The sequence below is a fragment of the Nicotiana tabacum genome, chromosome 8 (genome assembly GCF_000715075.1).
Source record: "Nicotiana tabacum cultivar K326 chromosome 8, ASM71507v2, whole genome shotgun sequence".
Taxonomy (NCBI): domain Eukaryota; kingdom Viridiplantae; phylum Streptophyta; class Magnoliopsida; order Solanales; family Solanaceae; genus Nicotiana; species Nicotiana tabacum.
The window spans coordinates 122,423,452-122,437,966 of NC_134087.1; the positions used below are offsets into that span (position 1 = coordinate 122,423,452).

Genomic DNA, 14,515 nt, shown 5'->3' on the forward strand with positions numbered 1-14,515 from the left:
CAAAACTCTTTTAAACATCAAATTTCTCAATTAAGGTCCGGATCACGTCAAACGGCGCCCATTTTCAACCAAATTTCACAGGAATGACTCAAGTCATATATAAGACCTGTACCGGGTGCCAGAACCAAAATACGGTCCCGATACCATTGCTTTCTAATCAGTTTTCACTTCAAATTTCCTTAAATAATTTCTGAAAACAATTTCACTTAAAAATTCATTTCTCGGTCTAGGGACCTCGGATTCCGATTCCGGGCATACGCCCAAGTCCCATATTTTCCTACGGACTCTTCGGGACCGTCAAATCATGGGTCCGGGTCCGTTTACCCAAAATATTGACCGAAGTCAAATTTATTCATTTTAAAGTCAAGAATTAACATTTTTCACAGAATTTCATATTTAAGCTTTCCGGTTATGCGCCCGGACTGCTCACGCAAATCGAAACGACTCTAAATAAGGTTTTCAAGGCCTCAGAAGCACATAATAGGTAAGAAAACAGGTGATGACCCTTTGGGTTGTCACAATTAGCTGCTTATAAGTTAAGGACAGTTAGTACTGAACTTAAAGTTAGATGCTCAAAAATGGAGAAAAGTTAGTCCTAATTTTATGTTACAAGCTAAAAAATTTAGGACACTTAGTCCTGAATTTCAAATTAGAAGCTCAAAAATTTAGGACACTTTATTCTAGATTTAAATTTAGAAGCTCAAAATTTAAGAAAACTTAGTCCTGAATTTAAATTTAAAACCTCAAAAATTAAGGACATTTAGTCCTGAATTTAAATTTAAAAGCTCAAAAATTTAGGACTCGTAGTCCTGAATTTCAAAGTATTAGAAGCTCAAATATTTAGGACAAGTAGTCCTAAATTTAAATTTAGAAGCTCAAAAATTCAAGACATGTTACCTTGATGTCATTCTGAATCCTTTTTTCTGATAAAGTTATTTTTTGATGAATTCTAACACTTTCTGCCTGCAAATCACTTTTCAACTTTGCCGATAACCTCTTAATCAAAAACCATAAAAACAGAAAATTCTCTTAAGCAAATAAAAAGATAATCGTATTCAAAGACCAAAAAATTACATTAACAATTTCATTAAGCAAGCCTTCATCAAATTGTGTAGAAGACATTGAACTTTGATCTCGAGATAATTGTGCATGCACACTAGTGGGCTCCGCAACTTCTTTAGAATAAACAAGTGGTACCATCTCGAGTATCTCAAACACCTATTTTACAAGAAAAAAAGTAAGTATTTAGAACCAAAACACCTAGACAAAAAGATAGCCATTTGTCACGACCCAAAATACACTAGTCATGATGGAACCTAACTCAACCCGCTAGGTCAACCAATTAACAGTATACACAATTCTTATACACAATTCTAATTAAATAAAAGTGACAAATGATATATCTAGATTCTATATAACATCCCAAGGACCGGTAGTACAAGTCATGAGCTTCTAAGACTTAGAATTTACAAAAGTTGGTACAAAATAAATACATCATCTGTTCGAACTCTACATAAACATCTTAGCAAAATATAAAGCTACCACGGCAAGTGGAAGCTATAGCCGGAATGGAGGTACATCTTCAAGGCCAGCTCCTACCTTAAATAGTAACTCCCGTTCCAAAATTTGCACATAGGGTGCAGCAGTGTAGTATGAGTACAAACGACTCCATGTACCCAGTAAGTATCTTGTCTAACTTCGGTGAAGTAGTGACAATGATTTTTAGTCAAAAGATACTCACTGATATAACTTGTGCGGTAGACTAGCAGTAGAACAATACTAAAGTATAACATAAAAGAGTACAAGAAACAAATATGTGAAGCAGTATATGATTACTAGAAGTAATCACGGTCAATATTCCCCAATATCACGACCAATCCTTTCCTTAATGTGATAACCAACAAACCACGGTAGAAACTTCATAACTTTCATAGTATGAGAAATATACTCAAGATATCAAATCAAATGGCAATGCAACACCCTTTGTGCATTTATCTCTTCCTCACCCAATATGTGAATGCAAGTCAACTCAATTGGCACGACAACACCCTTCGTGCATTTATCTCTTCCTCACCGAGCATATGTATAAAAGAACCAACCAGGTGAAAGAAATGCCAATAACAATAACGATAAAGTGGAAGATACACATGTAGCAAAAACAAACAACACAGTGCATATGGACAACAGTAACAGACTAGATAGAAGGCATAGAAGTAACGATAGCATTTAAGATACAGGGACATAAATTTCACCCGCTAACATGGTAGGCTTGGATGTAGATATAACAACCATGAAGGAAAGCATGATCTTTCTAAACTAAACAAATAGATGGCATGAATAACTAACAGGCTTATATAAAAGTGCAACAAATGAGAAACGACATAGATGTGGATATGATAAACAAGAATGAAGGCATGATATTTGCAAGTTAAATGGATAGAAGGCATGGACAACACAACAACAATTGAGATAGAGGACAAAGACAGAACAACAATGACAAGTCACATAGAAAATAAAGATGCAATAGTAATAACTCAAGATAAAGACATGAATGTATACACAATGAAAGTATATCACAACATAATGCATGTCTCTCGTCCTCCCTACACGAAAACACCTTTCATTCCATGAACACATGATAATATAAAAATAATGGCACGACATCACCCTTCATGCTTTTACTCTCGTCCTCCCATGATAGTGTAAATGAAATGGTAAGGCATTACCATCCGTGCTTTACACTCTTCCTCACAAAGCATATGTATATCAATAAGAAGCAAGGTAGGAAGCATGAATAACATCAAGGAGAGTGATTAATTGAATATTCCAAATGAACATCGATCACAGTTTTCAAGCCAATAACAATTCAGCAAACCGCAAGAACCTTATTGTTCAGTTAGTTCAACAAGTCTCCAAAATGATGCTCTACTCAAGTATAGAATCCAATATCTCAAGAATAATGGTCGTGGCGACATATTTGTAATTAAGTATAATGACAACCAAATTTACCACCTCAACAATTTCACAAAAGGCCGTCAAATTTTAATCAAATTATAATAAGCTAAATCATGATTTCTAGCATTTAACTTCATATTCACAGTAATCTATAATTCAAGTAAGACATGAAGCAAGAAGGTCACTTAATTCCATAAGGCACAATTAATCGTATAATTTACCCCCAAGCATGATTAACCCTGGTACATACATATACGCTCGTCACCTCATATATGCATCACCCCTGCATGTTGCAAATAATATCAATTATTAGGAAAAATTCTCCCAACAAAGTGAGGTAAGACACTTACCCCAAACAAGCCAAATCGATACACTAGAAGTGCCATCAAGCTCAAATCATCTCCTCGAAACTAGCCAAAAGCAACTGAAAATCATCAAATAATGCCATAGGAATCAAACCAAATAGATAAAGGTCGAGTCTTTACACATTTGCTCAAAATCAACCAAAAAGTCAAACTTCAGGCCGCACCTCGGAACTCCAAAAAACTCACAAAATCCAACAACGCACTCAATTACGAGTCCAACCATACTAAACTATTAGAATTCTCCAAATAGAGATAAATTCGTTTCCTTCAAAGGGAAGACAATCGCTCATAGAAGGATTATCAATTTGGAAGTTACGAAAGCCCTAAACTGCAAGGTAAAAGACTTTTTTTCTTTTCAATGATGGGAAAATTTCTTTGCCCTAACCCCTCTAAAAGTCTATGAAGACTTAGTCCGCATGTTCTATGCAAATATTTGTTCCCAGAAATCTGATAAAACTGAGTCTCCCATGTTAGGTCAACACATTATTCTAGATTTCTCTACTTTTGATACCCTTTTAAGTGTAAAAGTTATGGTTACTCTACTCTATTTAAGAACTCTTTTCCTGATGATTTTGAAGTGTCTTTTGAACAAGCTAAGGAATGTCTTGCCGCTTCACTATCTGATCCCCTGCCAAACAAATTGGGGCCCAGTGACATTAATTTTGAAACCCGTATTCTTGCCCACATTGTTTACACCACTCTATTCTCCCCAGAACTGGTTCTTACTCCACTCTGTCTCAAAGAGACACCTTTCTGGTCTACTGTTTTCTTACCAAGCACAAGGTGAAACTATCCTCCTGGGTAATAAATTTCATGATTGAATGTGCTGAAGATCCCTCAAGCCTACCCTACGGGATGGTCATTACTTACCTCCTCGATGCCTTCAATATCCCTCTTTCTAACTATCCTTACGTATATCTTTCTAAGGGCTATAACAATAGGGCGTTTGTTAGTATGGGATATGTCGCAGTGGATGGTACTTGGTTAAACAAGCAGGAAGTTGAAGCAAAAGCAATCCCCATGTTACAACCCATATCCACATGTGTTAGTTCATGCCATATATTAGTTAACATAAATCCAAGAAGGAATTATCTTTGAGATGATAAGAAGTCTATCCTATTGGTCTTAAGTGATACAAGAGTGTATAAGGGTGATTAACCAGTATTAGAAGTTAAACGAATCAAGGATGTTGTAACTCGAATTTTCAGGTAATCTAGCGGTGCTTAATACACTCAAGAGGTCATTTATGAAGGTATTTTAATCATATAATATCCGTATCATAAGTCTTGAAGTCAAACGAGTTATGAAACAAAAGTCGACAAAAGTTGTCGCAACTTAGGTTCATAATTTTACTTAAACATTGGGTCAAATGTTTCTAATCTTTTCTCATAATTTACAAGGAATTACGGGGTGATCTACCAACCAAATTAAAGATCTATGAGTCTAGTTTCCAACTCATTAAACCGTTCATCGATACGATCTTGGAGTAAAGAGATATTCGCGTTTTTTGCGAGACTACGCCAAGCACCTCTCTATGGGGCCCACTAAGTCGGTTTAAGATATTTGGACCTATATAGGATGCCTCCAACCCGTTTTAAGTCATTTATTTTCACTATTTTCAGACCTTAGAACCCTAGGAACATCCTCTCAAGGTTCTCTCAAGATTCAAGACCCAAAAAAGGGCAAACAACACAAATCAAGTGTCGGGAATTCCGTGGCGCTAGTAAGTCTCTTGTTCTTCTTGTTGTTGCTCATTTTTGTGTCGTTTCAGCTCGTGTGGGAGGTTGTTTTAAAGGGTTTATGTTCTGTAAATACTCCCTCATGTTCTTAATATCAATCCTAGGTGATTTCAAGCCTTCTAAAGTGATTCTAGTGCCAAAAAACACTAATTGATCGCTAGTTTCGCTTTTTTGTTGTTGTGGCAGCATTGGAGGGATATTTCATGGAAATTTAAGGTCAAATTGGAGTTTTTCTTTCTGTATAAAGGTAAGGAACCTCTTACTCTATATGTATTTAAGATTATCCAAGTTGCAGCTAAGCCATTGAAGCTAGAACTTGTGAAATATATATCGAAAGGCTTGGAAGTAATGTTATTGTTTTGTGGACTGTTTTGCGTTGTTGTTGGGCTGCGTATTTTACTACTATCTTGTGGAGTTTTGGAGGAGGAAGGGTGTGGAGAAACACCATATATATGTAGGGTTATGGGCTGATAGTTATTCATAACATTTCCAGGTTGTTTGACACGACTACGGTGGTCGTCGTATGTATGGAGTGATTAGGCTATGTGTGGACTATTTTGGGAGGCTCAATATGTTTATTATTGATGTTGTTTGGGCTGTTTGGTGACTGTTTTGAATGGTGTGAGGTCATATATATAGGGGAGGTGCTGTCCGTTTCATCGTAAAATAGGTTGTGGTCGATACATAATAGTTATGACGCTTAAATGATAACGATAGATATCGTTTCTCTTATTGTAGACTAAGGAGTTTTGACAATTGCATAGCTTGAGATTGGGGCAGTATATACAAGGTATGTGAGGCTATCCCTTTCCTTCTTTTGCACGACTCCGATTGTACATAATGTAATGAACGATCTTCCAAGATACTCTACTCTTAGAAGCTAGCAGTACTTACATTGTTTTCCCTCTTATGGAACGATTGATGTTAATGTTGCTTCTCTTAGTCTTATGTTATCAATGTTATTGGTACTTCCTGATTCTTATAAGGTTCATAGTGAAGAGTTAGTCCTAATAACGTGTACAGAGGATACCGGCCTTACGTCACTCCGAAAGGTTTAGAATGTGATTCCATGAGTCGAGCATGCATTATATATATGTATCTATTTTACTCTACCGAGCCACGCTATAGTTGGCCGGGTACGGCACCTATTGTGCAACCACTGATCAGTTGGGTTTTACCGAGCTCCACGTGGCCGGGTACGATTCTACCGAGCCTATTATGGCCGGGTACGATATGATGATGATGATGCCCACAGAGGCGAATGCTTTAAAGGTTTATGTATTTATACATATGTATCATGCATTTCATGTAAGTAGCCCTCAGAGGTACTAAGATGTTACAGGTTGTATATTCTCTATCCTTGCTTACATTACTGATCGTATTTATGGTTCCTTGCCTTACATACTCAGTACTTTATTTGTACTGACGTCCTTTTATTTGTGGACGCTGCATGTCGTGCTGCAGGTCCTGATAGACAGGCAGGTGCAGCTCCCCCACCACAGTAGACTGTCCAGTTCAGCGGTGATTGGCGAGATCCCTTCTTCGGACTTGCCTTGGTCTTGGTATGCAATTTTTGTTATAGACATTATGGGTATGTCGGGGCCCTGTTCCGGCTATGTTGCAACACTTATGTTCTTTTAGAGGCTCATAGACAGGTGTCGGCTCATGTATAGTTTGGTATGCCTTGTCGACTAGTTTTTGTTGTATAGTCTTTCATAGTAGCGTGGTAGCTCATACCTTATACGTAGTTTCTTGATTGTCTGGTCATCCCCTGCTATGTATGTTCATGCCGTCATATTTTATTGCTGGTTGTCCATGATCTAGGTCTACCATTTATATTGATCTCGTCAGCCTTAAAAGATAATAATGAAGGTTAGATGAAATGTACGTTGGTGCTCGGCAAGTGTGGTCGGGTGCTAGTCATGGCCCTTCAGTTTGGGTCGTGACACCCCACCAGTTCCAAGGTAAAGGTTGATACTCCTCAGACTTCCGTCAATAATCCAGAGCTGCTTGAGAAGATAACTACACTTGATTTCAAGCTGACTTCCATTAAAGAACTATTACTGTCCACTTAGACTTTAGTTGCCGATGTCTATGCAATTGCAAAGGAAACAAGTTATGACATGTCCAAGTTAAGAGTTATGGTACTAAACAAAGCAGAAAAGGCAGTGCAAGATTTCAATGAGGTGCATGATCGAGTGTATGGAGTATAAGTCACTTTGAAAGCTAGTTTTGATCACCTTAAAGAAGTTATCTGCAACACCCTTACCTATTTCCTCTGTCGTTAAATCTGTGTTGGTTGTTTAGACAATTTTTTTTGGTCTGTGTGTAAAATTTTGTATATTTTCTTTGGATACTCTGTGGATGACTGTAATTATATAGACTGTTTGCTAATCTTATCTGCTAGTAGTTAATCCTGGTTAGCCCTCTTTTTGATTGATGCCAAAGAGGGCGAAGTATAATATATTTTACTAAATTTGCAGGACGCGGGACATATAGTCGACTGGAAGAATACATTTATACTAACTTGCAGGATATGACTCAGTCGACTGAGTAAAGATAACTATAGTGCATCTAAATGAGGGGGATCCCAAATTAGGGAGAGACAGCTCCAAGTTCTCAACTTACCTCACGCCAACTTGAGGGGGGAGCTGACTAGAACAGGGAAGTTAAATGAGGGCTTGCAGCAAAACCAATTCCATAGGATGTGGAAAAGACTCTAACAAAAGATCTGGAAGCACAAATCAAGGAGGCAAGAATCAAGTTGTAGCCGTGTGTTCTAGTAAAACTGGATATTCGAATTAACTATTTATGGAAGGCATCAATCAATCAACATAAGATGATCAATCAATAAATATAGAAGATCAATCATGTGGATACTCGAATAAATCAACCTGTATAGAAGATCCTCTAAAAGTATTCTCTCCAAGGACTCACAAGGAAAAGGAAATCAAGAAAACAACGAAAGGAAAAGTCCATTCTATTTTTGGTGTACAGAAGATCCTCTGAGAATATTCTCTCCAACGACTCACTAGGAAAAGAAATCAAGGAAGTAGCGAAAGGAAGAGTCCATCCTATTTAATGAAATCATCTTTGATTGATTACGGAAATCAACTCCCTTGGGTTGTTGCTCAATCATCACAGTATCACGCCATGAAGAATGGGGACCAACTCACCATATATATTCTACAAAAGACGCCAAGGATCTATATACTTTGATCAAACCAAAATCAATCTCTTTGTTTTACTTCAAACAAGCACTGTAGTCTATCATAGATTTCTTGTGTAACTAAGACGAGAACACACACACACACACACACACACACACACACACAGAGAGAGAGAGAGGGAGAGAGAGAGAGATACTCTAATGAGGCATTGTATCAACTGTAAGAGAGAAGAACAAAATGATCGAAAGGTTGTTAGTGTATAACATCATCAACTCCTCTGTACTAAGTCACTTCATATTTGAAAGAGAGCACCCTTGCAACTCAAGGGAACTGGACGTAGGATTCACTCTAAATCTGAACCAGTATAAAAACACTCGGTGTCATTTACTTTCTGCAATTTCCTTTCTATATTTAGTTTTGAAAATATCAGCCGACTAGAACATAAGTTAGTTGACTACCTCGCAAAATAAAAATATAAATTTCAATTCATCCCCCCCCCCCCTTCCTTGCACTTTCAACGGAAACATCACAACAAACAATCGAGAGACAAATTGAATAGAATTTCTCTTAAGTTGTTAAATCTTCATTCTTTCAAAAGAGTGTCTGAATCACACCTAAACACTTTGGATTACTTCCAAACTTTGCACAGAGGTTCAGTTTAACTATATAGACCTATCCAAAGTCTTGGAACAACAATTGTTGTCCAACAATATCAAAGTCAACTCTTGGTCAAACTTATGAATTCTTAAGTTCTTCATATTGCCAACTTTCAATAAATAGTGTTGAATCCTTCTAAAAACCTCATAAACTGAATCCGAACATACATACAAGTCCAAAATCATCATACGAACTTATCAAATCATAAAAACTTGATTCTAAATCTGTTTACCCAAAGTCAAACCTTGATCAATTCTTCCAACTTAAAGCTTCCAAATCAAGAGTCATTCTTCCAAATCAATCCCGAATCACTCAAAAATTAAAACCGACCCTACACTCAAGTCATAATACGTCATGTGAAGATATTTAAAGTCTCAAACCACCAAACGAAACAATAAAAATAAAAAACGACCGATCAGATCGTTACACCATTAATACTACTCCCTTTGTTAAAAGTTATGTGAACATGTTTTACTGGGCACGGAGTTTAAGAAAAAATAAAGACTTTTTGAACTTTCCTAAACATGTCAAAAAGTGGTCTAGAGTAATTATGTGGTTATAAAAGCTTCTCATTAAGAGTAGAATTGGACATTTAAGCTAAATTATTTCCAAATTTAGAAATAGGTCATTCTTTTTGGAATAGACCAAAAAGGAAACAAGTTCACATAAACTGAAACGCAGGGAGTATTAACTTTGTAATGACCCGACAAGTCGTTTTGCTTTCTAGATCCTTGTTCCCCTACCGTATGTTCTATTACCGTTTTATGACTTGCGGGGATAGTTAGTTTGGGAATTGGCATATGTTCGGATCGGGTTTTGGATTACCCGGGAGGCGTTTCGGCACTTGGTATTGATAGTTGGCACATTTAAGGTTTTAAAGTTCTTTAAATTTGGTTAGAACCAAGATTTGGCGTTATCAAGGTCCAATTTGGATTCTGAGACTCGGAATAGTTTTGTATGGTAATTTAAGACTTGCACGCAAAATTTGGTATCATTACGAGTAGTTTAAGTATGGTTTGGCGCGTTCAGAGTATGTTCGAAGAAATTGAAGTTCATAAGTTGATTCTATTGGTTTTGGGTTGTGATTCAATGTTTTAATGTTGTTTTCTGCATTTTGAGGGTGTGAGCGAGTCTGTTTTATGATTTCGAACTTGTTGGTACATTTGTATGGGGCCTCGGGGGCCCCGGATTCCATTCGGAAGGTGCACAGAAGTCATTTGGCTTTGGTTGAACAGTTGAAGCACCCAACTTCTGGTGCAATCACACCTGCTGAGGGCCAGCCGCAGGTGCGAGCTCACAGAAGCGAGCCTAGGACCGCAGAAGCAGCCTAGTGTAGGCTGCCTAGTGACTGCAGAAGCAGGGCAAGGGGAGGTCGACCTGGACTTGGTCCGCACCTCCGTGATTTTTGTCCACAGGTTCCGGTGGGCAGTGAGGTTCATTTAAGTCGGAAGTTAAGCCATTTTTGACTCATTTCTTTCATTCATTGGGCGATTTTGGAGCTTTTGGAGAGGGGTTTTCACCTAGCACTTTGAGTTATGTGATTTCTATACAATATGAGTTTAAAACATAGATTTTGGGTAGATTTTAACATGCAAAAATTGTAAAACTCATGGGATTAGATGAAAAACTAGGTTTTGATAAAAATGGGATTTAACCATAAAAATGATTATGGAATCGGGCTGAGTTCGTAAGGTTATGGGTAACGATTATGTGATGACCCAAAGGGTCATCTTATGATTTAAGACATCATTCCAGGCTCATTAGCCTTAAAAATATTAATTTTAATTATCTCGATTTGTGTGCACAGTCCGACGTAAAACCGGAAAGCTTTTATGTGAAAATATAAGAAATAATGATTTTTAGAGTTAAATTGTTGATTGTGATTGACTTTGGTCAACATTTTGAGTAAACGGATCCAGATCCGTATTTCGACGATCCCGACGGTCTGTATAAAATATGAGACTTGGCCGTATGTCCAGAATGGATTTTCGAGGTCCCTAGCTTTAGAAATCAATTTTTGAAGAAAATTGTTTTGTTGGATTTTTGATGAAATAAAGAAATGAATTAATGTTTGAAACTGTTGGTATCGGGCTCGTATTTTGGTTCCGGAGCTCGGTACAGATTTGTTGTAATGTTTATGTCCTATCTATGAAATTTGGTTAGAATCAGAGTTGATTTGACATGATTCAGACGTCCGGTTGTGAAATAGTGAAATTGAAGTGTTCTTGAGAAAATCATGAGTTTTGAGATTAAATTCATAGTTTTAGATGTTATTTTTGTGATTTGATCGTACGAGCAAGTCCATATGATGTTTTTAGACTCGCGTGCATATTTGGTTTAGAGTCCCGAGGGCTCGGGTGAGTTTCGGGTAAGCTTCGGGATGTTTTTAACTTGTAAAAAAATCTATAGTCATAACAGTTTTTGGTGCACTGGTGCTCCATGTTGTTTTTTCTTCAAAAAAAAAATCACAGTAACCATAACCTATTAAAACACCAACGCCTCCCTTCACAGAACCAGAAGCGCAACTCCTACAAGAAAAGGGGCAGTAGCTCTTCGTTCAAATACAGATCACCGGCACCTTCTTAACCCGTGGTGGAAGCGCCTTTACCAAAGTGGTGTCACCCGACACCGCTTCATTGAAATTTTTTATGACATATATTATTAATACTTTAAAGAAACGAATAAGTAGAAAAAAATGACACCATTTGACAAAGATTGTCTTTTCATTTGTTAGTTATATGCTTGATTTTGCTTTAAGAGGTTAAAGGTTCAAACATCAACTAGCAGATTTTTTTGTAAATATTTGAGAAAGCATATGTGGTTAATTAAAAATTGTGATGAAGCAAATTGAACTCGGACCTTTTTTAATTTAATACTCAATAAAACCAATAGACTAAAGTTATTTCTTGTTTAGAAAAATGGTAATTAAAGTTATTATTCTCGTTCTTTTATAAATTCCGACACCACTTATAAAAAATTTTCCGTACGCCCCTATTCTTAACCCTTTTTTTCTCTATGAAACCAGCTCTAAAAAGGCTTTCTAAACCACCATGATAAGCTGCAAAACAGAAAGAAAAACCCAAAAAAAAACAGTCATCTCTGAAGCAGAAGGTCAAGAACCATCGCTGCTCCTTCTTCGCCGAAATCAGCTCCAAAACCTCCCCAACCCTATCCCGAACAGCCCCATAAAACGCAGCAGTAAAACGACCTTCAAATCTCCATGAAAACCGGCCATTTCGTCCCTGCAAACAACAAAAACGCAGCTGAAACTCCAGGGAAACTTGCTGAAAAATTCCAGCTCAAAACAGCTGGAACTAGTCCCAAAACAGAGCTCAACCACCCACAACTAATCCCAAAAAATCAGCTCCTAAAACTCACCCCGAAATACCTCAAAATCCGCCCCAGAATCGCAGCAAAACAAGCTGTGAAAACAGCTAGGAAGAGCAGCAAAAATCAGCTGCAAAACAGTCCAAATCGCTGCCTCTTTTCCACCCAAAATCAACACCAAAACACCGCCCCCAAGCCAGCCCCAAAACTGTGTTACTGCTGGAAATCACCCAGCAAAACTACTTCAAAATCAGTTCCAAAACCATCACTAAGGTGAAGTGATGTTCGAGTTCACCGGTTCAAGGTTCTAGTTGATAGCTCGTTAAAATATTTCTACTTCTGGAGCTTTGATTTCATCATCATTGTACATAGAAGAGAAGAAAATTCAGGAATAAAGATCAATTCTAGCCCAAGTAGATTCGAGTGTGTTGAAGGCGAATTCGAAAGGAAAAGCTGTGATTTAGCAGTGAGTGGCCTGCGGAATTGAGCTAAATGTTTGGTCTAACCATGACTTGAGAGAATAGGAATCTCCAACTTGAATGCTATGTGAAATTCCATGTGTGTGGTGTATAGGTAAGGTGACGAATGTCTATGCACCACCAAATTATCTGCTTAGCATGATCCCTTTCACCGTTTCCAATTTACTATATTTTGTCTTAACTATTTCATGATTATAGATGCTTCTATGTTTACTTGTTTGATAGATATTGTCTCTCGTAATTGAAAGTATTAATTGTTCCTTGCCTTCATTGTGGCACATAAATGATTGAGCTGGTTGTCGGTGTTTTATAGTACATTTCGGTTGGTTTCGTTGTGTAGTAATATTTGGTGAAGTTCTTAATTAGACAGCGTTCTGTTTACATTTGTGGAGACATAAATATTGTGAAAGACTTTGATTTAATTGTGAAACCTTTATTATAAATGATGAAATGTGATTGTGTGGTGGAAGCGGGTTGCACTCCGCAACAAGGAGTAATAAGGATGGACAGGTGGGATCGAGTTGCACGGCGTAACAGGAAAAATAAGGGTGATATATATATATAGGGAGGAGCAATAAGGGAGGACAGGTGGGATCGGGTTGCACACCGCAACAAAGAGCAATAAGGGAGAATATTTATGTTTTTACTGGTTATAAAATAAAGATTGGAATACTCATTGTTTTATTGTTGTTATTCATATTTGGCTCTTACTGTTATTTTAAGTGAAATTTGAAAATTTTCCTAAGGAATTGTTATAGCTGAGATCAGGAAAAGTTAGCTGAGTTATTTTATTAATTGTTGCGAGTTACTGTTTATTTAGTTTAGTATTGCTTTATTATTCACTGTTTACAGGTTATATTATAAATGTCCCGCCGTAGCCTCGTCACTACTTCGTCGAAGTTAGGCTCGACACTTACCAGTAAATGGGGTCGGTTTTACTGATACTGCACTCTGCACTTCTTGTGTAGATCCAGGTTCCGGCCAAAGTTGAGTTTCGAATAGTAGCTGAGCTTTCACACGGAGACACAAGGTAGATCTGCTGTTGTTCGCAGATTCCTGGAGTCTTCTCCTTATTAGTTATTTACTGTTTTATTTCATTCAAAATAGACATGTTTTCTTTCAGCTAAATACTTGTAGTATTCTTTAGTAGTTCGTGAATTGTGACTCCAAATCCTGGGTAGCTAGATATTAGTATTAGTTTCGAGTTTCATTTCATTAATTTGTACATTATTCTTGATTTATCTATTGGATAGTATTAGTTTTCGCATTATTTTAAATTGCTTACTTATATTTAATTAAATTGTTATAAGAAACGGTTAGCTAAATTCTAACATTGGCTTGCCCAGCAAGTATGGTGTTAGGTGCCATCACGATCCCGAGGGTTGGGAATTTGGGTCATGACAGATTATCTTCGCAAATTCCGAAATCCGGGCACGTGAGCTGGGGGGTAAATTTTAGGAATCTTCCAATTTGGGTTAGGAATTACTCTAATAGTTAAATTATTAACCTTTGAACATGTATTGATTAATTTATATAACATTTGACTAATTTCGAGTCGTTCGGCACCGAGTTGAGGATTTAAAGCATATTTGTGGATCGGAAGTGAACTTGAGAATGAGGTAATTCTCTTACCTAATCTTGTAAGAGGGAACTCATCCTCTTAGGTGTATTGTTGTTGTGAATTACTTGTGTGGGGATCTACGTACGCACTAGGCGACGAGAGTCCGTGCGTAGCTATATTTCATGAGTTGTCCGGGTAGCCTAGGATTTACATCATGCTTTGATTGTACTGTCGTGTTTATTATGCACAATAATTGCCTTAA

General features: G+C 37.3%; 1 long non-coding RNA gene across 1 annotated transcript; it reads left to right on the plus strand.

The window, feature by feature from the left end:
- Nucleotides 1-11,883: 11,883 nt before the first annotated feature.
- Nucleotides 11,884-13,962, plus strand: LOC142162795 (uncharacterized). Its single transcript, XR_012694204.1, has 2 exons — nucleotides 11,884-12,786; nucleotides 13,661-13,962. It is a non-coding gene; the product is annotated as an uncharacterized LOC142162795 (long non-coding RNA).
- The last annotated feature ends 553 nt before the right edge of the window (nucleotides 13,963-14,515 follow it).